The following is a 12,905-nucleotide window of genomic DNA, read 5'->3' as shown; positions in this document are numbered from 1 at the left end:
GTCATCCTCGACTCCGCTCTCTCATTCACCCCTCACATCCAATCCGTCACCAAAACCTGCCGGGCCTTCCTCCCCACTCATATCTGACAGACCACTTCTCCACTTCCATGTTGCCAACTTGTACTTCCCAAGAGCTTAGTACAGTGCTCTGCACACGGTAAGTGCTCAATAAATACGACTGAATGAACTGAATGAAATCAGGCGACCAGAGGGCCAAGCTCTTGCCCCCAAGCGTTTCTCCGTGATGTTTACCGGTCGTCAGGGTGCCGTCCCGTCTCTCGGAGACGCTGTTGGCAAACCGTGTTATTCCCAATTCTCTCTGCTTCCTTGTTTTCCTTCAGTTTCCAACACCCACGGAAGGCTCACGTCTACGTACAGGCTACTGTTTAACAGCAATCAAACTGATTTCTTCAAGTCTTTACGCCCAACAGAACCGGCTGCTTTTCCCCTCGTCCCCCTCTTCATCCCCCCCATCTTACCTCCTTCCCTACAGCACCTGGATATATGTATATATGTTTGTACATATTTATTACTCTATTTATTTTATTTGTACATATCTATTCTATTTATTTGATTTTGTTAGTATGTTTGGTTTGGTTCTCTGTCTCCCCCTTTTAGACTGTGAGCCCACTGTTGGGCAAGGACCGTCTCTAGATGTTGCCAACTTGGACTTCCCAAGCGCTCAGTCCAGTGCTCTGCACACAGTAAGCGCTCAATAAATATGACGATTGATTGATTGATTGAAGAGCAGCACGGACTCGTGACGGCGAGGCAGGCGATGCCAAGAACCAGTAATAATAACGATGGCGTTTGTTAAGCGCTTTCTATGTGCCAGACGCTAGACGAAGCACAGGGAGTCATCATAATCATCAATCGTATTTATTGAGCGCTTACTGTGTGCAGAGCACTGTACTAAGAGCTTGGGAAGTACAAGTTGGCAACATCTAGAGACAGTCCCTACCCAACAGTGGGCTCACAGTCTAAAAGGGACAGAGAACAAAACCAAATATACTAACAAAATAAAATAAATAGAATAGATATGTACAAGTAAAATAAATAGAGTAATAAATATGTACAAACATATATACATATACACAGGACGGCAGAACCCAGGGCAGCCATCGCTTCCACAAAGAGCTAAGGTCCGCGAGTCGGAGGACCCGGGTTCTAATTCCACCTTCCGCCACCTGCCTGTTGTGTGACCTTGGGCAAGTCACTTTGTTCCTCTGGGCCTCAGTTTCTTCATCTGCAAGATGGGGATTAAAGGCCTGTTGTCCCTCCTCGTCTTAGACTGCGAGCTCCCTGTGGGACGGGGATGGTGTCCAACTTGATTATCGTTTAACAACCCCGGGGCTCAGTAGTACAGTGCTTGACGCATAGTACACACTTCAGTAGTACTATTATTATTAGTCCTCTCCCCCTCCTCCCCCCTCCATTCCCCCCGTCTTACCTCCTTCCCCTCCCCACAGCACCTGTATATATGTATAGATAATAATAACAATAATGATGGCATTTATTAAGCACTTACTATGTGCAAATCACTGTTCTAAGCGCTGGGGAGGTTACAAAGTGATCAGGTTGTCCCCCGGGGGGGCTCACAGTCTTAATCCCCATTTTACAGATGAGGGAACTGAGGCACAGAGAAGTTAAGTGACTTGCCCCAAGTCACACAACTGACAATTGGCAGAGCTAGGATTTGAACCCATGACCTCTGACTCCAAAGCCCGGGCTCTTTCCACTGAGCCACGCTTATTACTCTGTTTGTTTATTTTATTTGTACATATTTATTCTATTTATTTTATTTTGTTAATATGTTTCGTTTTGTTCTCTGTCTCCCCGCTTCTAGACTGTGAGCCCGCTGTTGGGTAGGGACCGTCTCTCTATGTTGCCAACTTGTACTTCCCAAACGCTTAGTACAGTGCTCTGCACACAGTGAGCGCTCAATAAGTACGGCTGAATGAATGAATGGATAGTGCTATTATTTTGTTCTGACGACTTGACACCTGTCCACATGTTTTGTTTTGTTGTCTGTATCCCCCTTCTAATCAATCAATCGTATTTATTGAGCACTTACTGTGTGCAGAGCACTGGACTAAGCACTTGGGAAGTACAAGTTGGCAATGTATAGAGACAGTCCCTACCCAACAGCGGGCTCACAGTCTAGAAGGAGGAGACAGAGAACAAAACAAAACATATTAACAAAATAAAATAAATAGAATAGATATGTACAAGTAAAATAAATAACTAGCCTAGTTATTTAAAATAAACAAACAAATAAATAAATAATAATAAACTAAATAACTAATAAATAAATAAATAACTAGCCTAGTCTAGCCTGTGAGCCCATTGTTGGGTAGGGACCGTCTCCCTATGTTGCCGACTTGTACTTCCCAAGCGCTTAGTACAGTGCTCTGCACACAGTAAGCGCTCAATAAATATGACTGAATGAATGAATGAATTAGCTGCACAAGTACCTGTGAAACATGTGAGCCCATTGTTGGGTAGGGACCGTCTCTCTATGTTGCCAACTTGGACTTCCCAAGCGCTTAGTACAGTGCTCTGCACACAGTAAGCGCTCAATAAATACGATTGAATGAATGAATGAAGTAGCTGCACAAGCACCTTTGAAACATGTGAGCCTGTTGTTGGGTAGGGACTGTCTCTGTATGTTGCCAACTTGGACTTCCCAAACGCTTAGTACAGTGCTCCGCACACAGTAAGCGCTCAATAAATACGATTGAATGAATGAATGAATTTTCTAAACTGTGAGCCCGTTGTTGGGTAGGGACCGTCTTTCTACGTTGCCAACTTGTACTTCCCAAGCGCTTGGTACAGTGCTCTGCACACAGTAAGTGCACAATAAATACGATTGACTGAACGAATGAATGATTACCTGACGAGCACCTTTGAAACATGTGAGCCTGTTGTTGGGTACGGACTGTCTCTATATGTTGCCAACTTGTACTTCCCAAGCGCTTAGTACAGTGCTCTGCACACAGTAAGGGCTCAATAAATACGATTGAATGAATGAATGAATTAGCTGCACAAGCACCTTTGGAACATGTGAGCCCACTGTTGGGTAGGGACCGTTTCTATATGTTGCCAACTTGGACTTCCCAAATGCTTAGTACAGTGCTCTGCACACAATAAGCGCTCAATAAAGACGATTGAATGAATGAATTAGCTGCATAAGCACCTTTGAAACATGTGAGCCCGTTGTTGGGTAGGGACCGTCTCTATAGGTTGCCAACTTGGGACTTCCCAAGCGCTTAGTAGAGTGCTCTGCACACAGTAAGTGCTCAATAAATACGACTGAATGAATGAATGAGCTGCACAAGCACCTTTGAAACATGTGAGCCCGTTGCTGGGTAGGGACCGTCTCAATGTGTTGCCAACTTGGACTTCCCAAGCGCTTAGTCCAGTGCTCTGTGCACAGTAAGCACTCAATAAATATGATCGAATGAATGTGAGCCTGGAGTGATGGGAAGGTTTCGGAACCAGCAAATACGGATCACTAGGCCCTCGGGTCAGTCAGGGCTTCCAATCCACCAAGAAGCCCTGCTTTGCAGGGGGGAGGAATTTAGTGTTAGAGTGTGTGAGTGTGTGTGTCTGTGAGTGTGTGTTTTTGGGGGCGGAGGAAGGGGAAACCACCACAAAAGAAATGGGAATAATAATAATGATGATGATGGCATTTGTTAAGCGCTTACTATGTGCACAGCACTGTTCTAAGCACTGCGGGGGGATACAAGGTGATCACGTTGTCCCTCGCGGGGCTCACAGTCTTAATCCCCATTTTCCAGATGAGGGAACTGAGGCTCAGAGAGGTGAAGTGACTTGCCCAGGGTCACAAAGCAGACAAGTGGGGGAGCCGGGATTCGAACCCATGACCTCTGACTCCCAAGCCCGGGCTCTTGCCACTGAGCCACGCTGCTTCTCTGGTGGGAAGCAGTACGGCCTAGGGGGGAAGCAGCGTGGCTCTGTGGACTGTGGACAGTCTTTTAGACTGTGAGCCCACTGTTGGGTAGGGACCGTCTCTATATGTTGCCCACTTGGACTTCCCAAGCGCTTAGTACAGTGCTCTGCACAAAGTAAGCGCTCAATAAATATGATTGAATGACTGAATGAATGAGCCCGGGCTTTGGAGTCAGAGGTCATGGGTTCAAATCCCAGCTCCACCAACTGTCAGATGTGTGACTTTGGGCAAGTCACTTCACTACTCTGGGCCTCAGTTTCCTCATCTGTAAAATGGGGATTAAGACTGTGAGCCCCCCGTGGGACAACCTGATCACCTTGTAACCTCCCCAGTGCTTAGAACGGTGCTTTGCACATAGTAAGCGCTTAACAAATACCCTCATCATCATCATTATTATTATTATTATTTATTATTATTATTATAGAGCACAGGCCTAGAAGTTAGAAGGCTCTGGGTTTTAATCCTGGCTCCACCCCTTCTCTGCTGTGTGACCCTGGGCAAGTCACTTTACTTCCCCTGTGCCTCACTCCCCCCACCTATAAAACGGGGATTACGACTGTGAGCCCAACCCAATTTGGGAATTGTGCCCAACCCAAATTGCTCGTGCCCACCCCGGCGCTCAGTACAGTGGCTGGCACGTAGGGCGCGCTTAACAAACACCACAGTTATCATCACCCCTTCAAACTTGAAACTCCTGATTTATAGCAACGGAAGGGGTGATGATGGAGGGGTGAGCTTCTCTCAGCGGCAGTCGAGCCCAACGCGCCCCAAGGAGGGACAAAATCTGGATCATCTGACACTAAGATAATAATAATAATAATAATAATAATAATAATAATAATAATAATAACAACAACAACAGCATTTATTAAGCACTTACTATGTGCAAAGCACTGTTCTAATAGCCGGGGAGGTTACAAGGTGATCAGGTGGTCCCACGGGGGGCTCACAGTCTTAATCCCCATTTTACAGATGAGGGAACTGAGGCCCAGAGAAGTGAAGTGACTTGCCCAAAGTCACCCAGCTGACAATTGGCAGAGCCGGGATTGGAACCCATGACCTCTGACTCCAAAGCCCGGGCTCTTTCCACTGAGCCACGCTGCTTCTCTTATAATAATAATGGCATTTATTAAGCGCTTACTACATGCAAATCACTGTTCTAAGCGCTGGGGAGGTTCCAAGGTGATCAGATTGTCCCACGGGGGGCTCACAGTCCCCATTTTCCAGACGAGGGAACTGAGGCCCAGAGAAGTGAAGTGACTTGCCCAAAGTCACCCAGCTGACAATTGGCAGAGCCGGGATTGGAACCCATGACCTCTGACTCCAAAGCCCGGGCTCTTTCCACTGAGCCACGCTGCTTCTCTTATAATAATAATGGCATTTATTAAGCGTTTACTACATGCAAATCACTGTTCTAAGCGCTGGGGAGGTTCCAAGGTGATCAGATTGTCCCACGGGGGGCTCACAGTCCCCATTTTCCAGACGAGGGAACTGAGGCCCAGAGAAGTGAAGTGACTTGCCCAAAGTCACCCAGCTGACACTTGGCGGAGCCGGGATTGGAACCCATGACCTCTGACTCCAAAACCCGGGCTCTTTCCACTGAGCCACGAGATGCCCGTCCCGTCCCCCCGACCTTTGGAGATGCCCACTGGGCCTGGCGACCCCATCGCCGCACGGTGCCCCCTCGTGCCCTCAGAGCTGGCAGGTGGAAACAGTGGCGGATCTTTCTACAGCTTCGCAAGCGGCCCAGGGAACTGTTTGAGCGCTCGATAATATTAATAACGACGACGACGACGATGCTAATAATGCCGACGATGGTATTGGTGACGCGCTCGCTACGCATCCAGCACTGCTCTAAGCACATGGAAGTGGGACCTGTTTCCACGGCAGCCCCGGCAGAAAGTGTCGGAACCAAAGGTCCACCTGCATCAGCGCTTACTACAGTGCCCGGCCCACGGCAAGCGCTCAATAAATCCGATGGGATGAATGAATGACGGGGAGGCTTTGGCTGCGGGAACGCGGGGCTGTCTTTTCGAAAATGCCGGCGGGCACATCTCCGCTTCCAAACTCTGTCTCGAAGGGGGTGAGAGACCGGGCGGGCCCGAGGACGCTGTGGTAGACCGAGCTGGTGGGAGACTTTGCTGGCCGCTCCCTTCCCCTCCCCGGCTACCAAACGGAAGGGGTCGGTTGGTTTCTGAAGCAGAAACGCTCCGTCCTCACCCGGATGATCCGGAGAGCGACGGGGGACCGAGGAGGAGAAGAGAAACAGGGGGGCGGCCGGCCAACGGCGGAGAAAAGCGTCTCTCTCCGCCCCTCGCCTTTGGCCCCCTCGAAGCCCGGGGTGGCCACGGAGGGCGGCCCGGGGGGCGACTGGACTACCGCTCACCGACCCCCACCGCTCTCGGTTTACCTGGAGGCCGGAGATCGGCCTAATTTGCGGCCCTGCGGAGGCGACCTGTTAGGAGGACGCCCATCCTCCCGCTTTTGGGGCGGAAACAAAAATCAAAATCGAACGGGGGGCATCGCGGGAGCATGCGCGCGCGCGTTTGACCTGAGTATTTTAATAAGGTGGCAGCTAACCCTTGCAAATCACCAGCACGGACACTCAAGAACGCACTTCCGATCATTTAAAGACAAACCACCATGCCTCTAGTCTAGGGAAAAAAGGCAACAGCTAGGAAGGAGAAAACGTTCTTTAAAAGGAGACGAGACAACCTGGGCCCACGACGGGCGTCGAGAACTTTTTCTTGGGGGGAGTTCGGGGCGGGGGAGAGTACTTACCCTGAAGAGATTTTCCCAATCCCTGGCCCAGCTTCCACCCATGTTTCTGGAGCAAGCGGTGTCCGATATTATCCTGACGGACAGAACAGAGACACAAACCAAAAATATTCCAATAATATATTCTTCCCTTCCTACTGACTTTTAAAACACGTGATGAGCTAGAAATACTCTACGTACACGCATGCAAAAAGAAAAAAAAAAATGCTTCGGACAGGGCAACGCAGGCCCCGGAGAAGAGAAAGAAATATCTAAAAAAGGGGGGAAAAAAAGAAAAAAAAGAAAAAATACTGCTGGCTCATATTTTTTCAGGGGAAGGAAAGGGCAACATTTTGATAGTGTGCTGGGGAACTTTTGTGCAGAACACCTCAAAAGGGTGGGGAAAAACAACAAGGCGAGAAAATGTTACCAAAAATAAAAACCCCAAAAAACTAAACAAAAAGAAGAAAAAAAAAAGAAAAAACGCTGACATGAAAAAGCATAAAACCAAGCTACTTATACAGTCTTATCCATCGCCTAGACAGCACCATTTGAAAGGCTTTTTTTTTTTCAAAAATAAGAATCTACAACAGGCTCAGTCATTTGTTTGTGTGTCAGGTTTTAATGATACGAAGTTGCAAGTGCAAGACTGCCCCGCCGCTGGAAACCCCAACACAATCAGAGCAAAATCCAAGCTAGACTTGATTGGTTTTCTCTTTGTATTTACAGATCGAGAGATAGATTTATCAATATATAAACTAGCATGCAGCCGATATTAAACTGAAAAAAAAAAAAAAAACGGTGAGGTTAGTACAACGAGAAAGTAAACGGATTAAAACGAAAAATAGAATAAGATGGAGCTCAAGCACAGACGGGGTGATGCATTTCGCCGTGAAATCTAACCAAAAAGGCTAAGATGTTAGAATGGAACAGGCCTAGCAAGAAGTTCACAGGGAGGAACCATTAGAGTGCATGGAGGGAAAAGAAGAAGCTTAATGTCTCATCTGCCGTTCCCCAGGGACCGCGGCGGAAGGGGCATTTTCCGCGTTACCGGATTCGGTAATTCCATGTCGGCTCTGGTCCCCAACGGGGGTCGGGTCGATCCCGAGGCCGCCGGGCCGGCGGTTCGGAGAGCCCGCCCGAATGCACGGGTTGGGGGGACCTCGGTTTACCACCTCGGGCCGCGGGGCCTGCCGGCTAGCCGTCCGAGGGGGAGTTAGATTCGCTTGGACCGTGACTCCTCGGGTGGAGCAAATTTCGGGGGAATTTGCCAAATTTCGGGGGAATCATCATCATCAATCGTATTTATTGAGCGCTTACTATGTGCAGAGCACTGTACTAAGCGCTTGGGAAGTCCAAGTTGGCAACATATAGAGACAGTCCCTACCCAACAGTGGGGAATGAGATTGTTTGGTCGGGGCGGGAAGTGGGGAGAGGGAGCGAACCTGCCCGCAAGTTTTGTTTGGTTGCCCGTCGCCCCCTTCTATCAATCAATCAATCGTATTTATTGAGCGCTTACTGTGTGCACAGCACTGGACTAAGCGCTTGGGAAGTCCACGTTGGCAACATCATCATCAATCATATTTATTATTATTAATAATAATAATAATAATGGCATTTATTAAGCGCTTACTATGTGCAAAGCACTGTTCTAAGCGCTGGGGAGGTTACAAGGTGATCAGGTTGTCCCGCGGGGGGCTCACAGTCCTAATCCCCATTTTACAGATGAGGGAACTGAGGCTCAGAGAAGTGAAGTGACTTGCCCAAAGTCACACAGCTGACAATTGGCGGAGCCGGGGTTTGAACTCGTGACCTCTGACTCCAAAGCCCGTGCTCTTTTCACTGAGCCACACTGCTTCTCTGGCGCTTTATTATTTATTTATTCTCTGAGCGATTTATTGAGCGCTTACTGTGTGCAGAGCACTGGACTAAGTGCTTGGGAAGTCCAAGTTGCCAACATCATCATCAATTGCATTTACTGAGCGCTTACTGTGTGCAGAGCACTGGATTAAGCGCTTGGGAAGTCCAAGTTGGCTACATCTAGAGACGGTCCCTACCCAACAGTGGGCTCACAGTCTAGAAAGGGGAGGCAGGAGAACAAAACCAAGCATATTAACAAAATAAAATAAATACAATAGATATGTACAAGTAACATAAATAGAGTAATAAATATGTACAAACATATATACTGGGTAGGGACTGTCTCTATATGTTGCCGACTTGTACTTCCCAAGTGCTTAGTACAGTGCTCTGCACACAGTGCAGAACGAATGAATGAAGAACGAGGCTCTTCAGAGAAAAATTTGGTGGGGGTTATGGTGGAGGAGTGAAGGGCTGGTTTGAATAAGAATAATAATAAAATAATGGCATTTGTTAAGCGCTTACCATGTGCAAAGCACTGTTCTAAGTGCTGGGGAGGGATACAAGGTGATCAGGTTGTCCCACGTGGGGCTCACAATCTTCATCCCCATTTTACAGATGAGGTAACAGGCTCAGAGAAGCGAAGGGACTTGCCCAAGATAATAATAATGTTGGTATTTGTTAAGCGCTTACTATGTGCAAAGCACTGTTCTAAGCGCTGGGGAAGATACAAGGTGATCAGGTTGTCCCACGAGGGGCTCACAGTCTTCACCCCCATTTTCCAGATGAGGGAACGGGGGCCCAGAGACTTGCCCAAAGTCACCCAGGCGGAGCCGGGATTTGAATCCACGGCCTGTGACTCCAAAGCCCGGGCTCTTTCCACCGAGGCACGCTGCTTCCCCTTGAAGGGACTCACCCGAGTGCCAGAAAGCGACACTCCAGTGGAGAGAAAAGGGCCGGGGGCGGTCAGTTCACTGCACCGGGAATCGTGGGGCCGACCGAGAACACTTCGGCTTCCATCCCGGACGGCTTGGGAAAATCCTTGCTACCGGCGGGGTTGCGGACGGTCGGGGCGGGAGAGGAGGACAGCAGCGGGGGGCTTCAACCACTCCCCCATCATCATCATCATCAATCGTATTTATTGAGCGCTTCCTGTGTGCAGAGCACTGTACTATAAGCGCTTGGGAAGTCCAAGTTGGCAACATACATACCCCACCTGCCTGGAGACCTGGGATTTCAGGTGGCGCTCAAACCAATCAATCGTATTTATTGAGCGCTTACGGTGTGCAGAGCACTGTACTAAGCGCTTGACTCCCCCCCAGCCCGTCACGTCATTGGAGGCAGGGAACACGCCGACCGACTCTTATAATAGACTCTCCCGAGTGCTTAAGCACAGCGCTCTGCACAACGTAAGCACTCGGTAAGCACCACCGGTCGACGGGCCGATTTCGGCCTTTTTACGGGGGCTTCCCAAACGCCGCCGGCCAAAGACGGCCGGAATCCCGTTGGGGGGGCCGAGCTTCCCAATCTTTTCCCGCGTGGAGATGAGACATTACGCTGCCTTGTGTATTATTATGAGTGCACTAAAATAAACAGACAGATGAAGCAGTATGCTATTTCCAAAAGCAGTGCAAGTGGAGTGAAAGCATTTCCATACGAACCTGGCTTTAAAAACTGGGCTGTCAAAAGAACAGTTAAATGTAACACAAAGTAAGAAACTGTCCAATCACTAATGGTCTTTTTTTTTTTTTTTAATTTTATTTTAGTTTTTGTCTTGTTTTCAATTCACTGCTCGCAAGTAATGTCTTTTATTAAAGAAGAGTGAGAGCATAAAGGGAATTCACGACTCAAGACCAGCTGAGAGATTCAAGAACAGCATGTTGGTGACAGACACAGTGAAGGGAAAGACGAATGTTAAAGGGGCGAGGGAAGAGGGGAGGGGGAAAAAAGAAAAATCGAGGAAGGTTGTACACATTAGCACCATTTTTACAAATCCACTCAAGAGGATGGCTGTCAAACAGTGATTTAACGCTCAGCCAAGGGCCCAAGCTGGGCAATGACCTTTCTTTCCCCAAATGCCCCATTTCCGATGCCCAGTCGTGGCACGCGTGTCATTAATTGATTTCTATTTTATTTTAAATAGCAGTTATTAAGGCGCTTACTATGTGCAAAGCACTGTCCTAAGCGCTGGGGAGGTTGCAAGGTGGACAGGTTGTCCCACCTGGGGCTCACGGTGGCTCAGTGGGAAGAGCCCGGGCTTTGGAGTCAGAGGTCATGGGTTCGAATCCCGGCTCCGCCAGTTGTCAGCTGGGTGACTTTGGGAAAGTCACTTCACTTCTCCGGGCCTCAGTTCCCTCATCTGTAAAAATGGGGATTAAGACTGTGAGCCCCCCGTGGGCCAACCTGATCACCTTGTAATCTCCCCAGCGCTTAGAACAGTGCTTTGCACATAATAAGCGCTTAATAAATGCCATCATTATTATCCCCATTTTACAGATGAGGGAACCGAGGCCCAGAGAAGTGACTTACCTGAAGTCACACATTATCAATGTCTGTCTCCCCCTCTACTCTCTCAGCTCGCTGTGGGCAGGGAATGGATCTGCTTATTGTTGAAGCGTCCTCTCCCAAGCGCTTAGTACAGCGCTCCGCACGCAGTAAACGCCCAATAAATACGACTGACCGACTTGTACATATCTATTCTATTTATTTTATTTTGTTAATATGTTTTGTTTGGTTCTCTGTCTCCCCCTTCTAGACTGTGAGCCCACTGTTGGGTAGGGACTGTCTCTATATGTTGCCAACTTGTACTTCCCAAGCGCTTAGTACGGTGCTCTGCACACAGTAAGCGCTCAATAAATATGATTGATGATGATTTACTGATTTCTATTTTTTTTTAAATAGCATTTATTAAGGCGCTTACTATGTGAAAAGCACTGTCCTAAGCACTGGGGAGGTTACAAGATGAACAGGTTGTCCCACGTGGGGCTCACAGTGACTCAGTGGAAAGAGCCTGGGCTTTGGAGGCAGAGGCCATGGGTTCAAATCCCGGCTCTGCCAGTTGTCAGCTGGGTGACTTTGGGCAAGTCACTTCACTTCTCCGGGCCTCAGTTCCCTCATCTGTAAAAATGGGGATTAAGACTGTGAGCCCCCCGTGGGCCAACCTGATCACCTTGTAATCTCCCCAGCGCTTAGAACAGTGCTTTGCACATAGTAAGCGCTTCATAAATGCCATCATTATTATCCCCATTTTACAGATGAGGGAACCGAGGCCCAGAGAAGTGAAGTGACTTGCCCAAAGTCACACATTATCAATGTCTGTCTCCCCCTCTAGTCCCTCAGCTCGTTGTGGGCGGGGAATGGGTCTGCTTATTGTTGAAGCGTCCTCTCCCAAGCGCTTAGTACAGTGCTCCGCACGCAGTAAACGCCCAATAAGTACGACTGACCGACTTGTACATATCTATTCTATTTATTTTATTTTGTTAATATGCTTTGTTGTGTTCTCTGTCTCCCCCTTCTAGACTGTGAGCCCGCTGTTGGGTAGGGACTGCCTCTATATGTTGCCAACTTGTACTTCCCAAGCGCTTAGTACAGTGCTCTGCACACAGTAAGCGCTCAATAAATATGATTGATGATGATGATGATTTACTGATTTCTATTTTTTTTAATAGCATTTATTAAGGCGCTTACTATGTGCAAAGCACTGTCCTAAGCGCTGGGGAGGTTACAAGGTGGACAGGTTGTCCCACGTGGGGCTCACAGTGGCTCAGTGGAAAGAGCCCGGGCTTTGGAGGCAGAGGCCATGGGTTCAAATCCCGGCTCCGCCAGTTGTCAGCAGGGTGACTTTGGGAAAGTCACTTCACTTCTCCGGGCCTCAGTGACCTCATCTGTAAAAATGGGGATTAAGACAGTGAGCCCCCCGTGGGCCAACCTGATCACCTTGTAATCTCTTCAGCTCTTAGAACAGTGCTTTGCACATAGTAAGCACTTAATAAATGCCATCATTATTATCCCCATTTTACAGATGAGGGAACTGAGGCCCAGAGAAGTGACTTGCCCGAAGTCACACATTATCAATGTCTGTCTCCCCCTCTAGTCTCTCGGCTCGTTGTGGGCAGGGAATGGATCTGCTTATTGTTGAAGCATCCTCTCCCAAGCTCTTAGTATAGCGCTCCGCACGCAGTAAGCGCCCAATAAGTACGACTGACCGACTTGTACATATCTATTCTATTTATTTTATTTTGTTAATATGTTTTGTTTGGTTCTCTGTCTCCCCCTTCTAGACTGTGAGCCCACTGTTGGGTAGGGACTGTCTCTA

General features: G+C 48.3%; 1 protein-coding gene across 2 annotated transcripts in view; it reads right to left on the bottom strand.

Moving 5' to 3' along the window:
- The window catches only part of GPATCH8 (G-patch domain containing 8), a 154,533-nt gene that overhangs the window by 55,300 nt on the left and 86,328 nt on the right, over positions 1 to 12,905 (bottom strand). The window contains exons 2-3 of one of the 2 annotated variants that reach the window (XM_038753981.1): positions 10,252 to 10,269; positions 6,755 to 6,827 (exon numbers count right to left, since the gene is read on the bottom strand). The gene's annotated coding sequence lies outside the window, so the exon portion shown is untranslated. The remainder of the gene's footprint in view (positions 1 to 6,754; positions 6,828 to 10,251; positions 10,270 to 12,905) is intronic. The other variant, XM_038753982.1, reaches the window with a different exon arrangement.

The sequence above is a fragment of the Tachyglossus aculeatus genome, chromosome 11, assembly GCF_015852505.1.
Source record: "Tachyglossus aculeatus isolate mTacAcu1 chromosome 11, mTacAcu1.pri, whole genome shotgun sequence".
Classification (NCBI taxonomy): Eukaryota; Metazoa; Chordata; class Mammalia; order Monotremata; family Tachyglossidae; genus Tachyglossus; species Tachyglossus aculeatus.
Note: the sequence above shows the minus strand (reverse complement) of the source record. Positions and strands in the feature narration are given on the sequence as shown.